This window comes from Sinocyclocheilus grahami, unplaced genomic scaffold (assembly GCF_001515645.1).
Source record: "Sinocyclocheilus grahami isolate Dianchi unplaced genomic scaffold, SAMN03320097.WGS_v1.1 scaffold745.1, whole genome shotgun sequence".
NCBI classification, from domain to species: Eukaryota; Metazoa; Chordata; class Actinopteri; order Cypriniformes; family Cyprinidae; genus Sinocyclocheilus; species Sinocyclocheilus grahami.
Window position 1 is genome coordinate 539,618 of NW_015505924.1, and position 2,209 is coordinate 541,826.

At 32.4% G+C, this 2,209-nt stretch overlaps 1 protein-coding gene across 1 annotated transcript in view; it reads left to right on the forward strand.

Moving 5' to 3' along the window:
- The window catches only part of LOC107560828 (bone morphogenetic protein receptor type-1B-like), a 98,249-nt gene that overhangs the window by 49,673 nt on the left and 46,367 nt on the right, over positions 1-2,209 (forward strand). The window lies entirely within an intron of this gene.

A 2,209-nucleotide genomic window follows, 5' to 3' on the forward strand; every position in this document is an offset into this window, starting at 1 on the left:
AATCAGCATATTAAAATGATTTCTGAAGATCATGAGACACTGAAGACTGGAGTAATGATGCTGAAAATACAGCTGCGCATCACAGAAATACATTACAGTTTAACAGATATTCACATAGAAAGCCATTTTAAATAGTAAAAATATTTAAAAATTGTACTGCTTTTGCTGTACTTTGGATCAAATAAATGCAAATTCTTAAAAAAAAAAAAAACATTAAAAATCTTACTGTTCAATAACTTTTGACTGGTAGTGTAGGCTGATTATTCTTATAGATTGAAACAAATGTGCTCCAGCCAAAAAAAAAAAGGGTATGAAAAGTGCTCCGAGTCTCTGCAGAAAACAAAAAAATTTAACAACAACAAAAACGGAATGTTGCTGGAGACGGGCTTATTATTGAAATGCAAACTCATTCTCTGCCAGCAGGAGGCGCTTTTAGAGCGGCAGAAACAGTGGTTTCTCCAGTAACGGCTGTAATCACAGCAGCTCCGCTCATGAACGCTACTTTATCAGATCAAATGAAAATACCATCGAAACTATTCTTCAGACAGTCGGTTCCCTTCAGAGATACATTCATATAAAACACCCGCGCCGTGTTATGAGTTTGAAACGTGCAGCGCTCATGTTTATTCAACGAAGTCAAACGCCACAAATAAATCAATGTATGGGAAACACTGGTAATGTATATCGAAATATCGGAAATGTGTTTAAAAATCATATCGCCGTTATTGAAAAAAATGATATCGCGATACATATTGATATTGAATTAATGTCCAGCCCTACCCAAAAATGAACATTCCGTCATCATTCACTCCCATTGACTTTCATTATATCACAATGATTATACAAATTATATAAACTTTTTTGTAATATCTTTGTTTGTTGGGATTGTGCAGAAGAAAGTCATATAGGTTTGAAACGACATGATTTTTGGGTGAACTATCCCTTCATGAACAGCAAACAGTGAAATCAGTCATTTTAGGGTATACATTATAGTTGTTTTTGCTGGAAATATAACTCCCCAAAATAGTTTATATATTAAATAATAATAATAGATATATATATTAATAGATATTAATTACATTAAATAGTTTCTATGTTACACGGTGATGTATAAATGATGATAATAATATAAAATATGTTCAAGAGTTTATTATATATTAAATAATTATGCATAGTAATATGCAAGAACTAGTGCTGCCAAACAATTAATCTCGATTAATCGCATCCAAAATAAAAGTTTTTGTTTGCATAATATATGTGAGTGTGTACTGTGTATATTTATTATGTATATATAAATACACACACATACATGCATGTGTATATTTAAGAAAAATTATGTTTGCTTATATATTAAATGCATATATATATATAATATAAATTATATTAATATTTTCAAAATATATACTGTATGTGTGTATTTATATATACATAATTAGTACACAGTACACACACATATATTATGTAAACAAACTTTTAATTTGGATGCGATTAATCGCGATTTGACAGCACTATCAAAAACAGTTTATGTATTCGATTTATAAAATAGTTTTATATTAAGCACAATAATAACAATAATTGTTTATTAGTTTTTTTGATAATGCAGCTGCTTGATTATTATTATTTTTGTTATTTATAACATGATGGACACATGATAAAAAATCAGGTTAATTGAGGGAATCGGTCTTAAAACAGCTTGACATTGGAACACAAAGCGGTGTGTTTTTATGGGATGATATTAGACTCTAAATGATTAATAGACGCACGCACAATTATCCATGTACTGCATACATTTTATACATGTATCTCACTAACCACAAACAAATGCCTTTCAATTTGAGTCTGTGGAATTCAGGATTAATGTTATAGTTTGTATTAAAGTATCATGATTTGTGCATGTAGCGATTAAAATGTGCATTTGTGGATCAGGCGACGCGCGTGCATTCACTCACGTCTCTTCTGAGTCGATTCTATTTGATTCATTTGAATTTTGAGACTTTCGTTCCGCCCTTTTAGCCTTGCCCAATCCACACACACACACTCTAGCCTTGTCCAATCCACACACACACACACACATACACACACTCTAGCCTTGCCCAATCCACACACACACACACACACACACACTCTCTCTAGCCCTGCCCAATCCACATACACACACACACACACACACACTCTCTCGCCGTCCCCACTCCACACACACACACTCTCA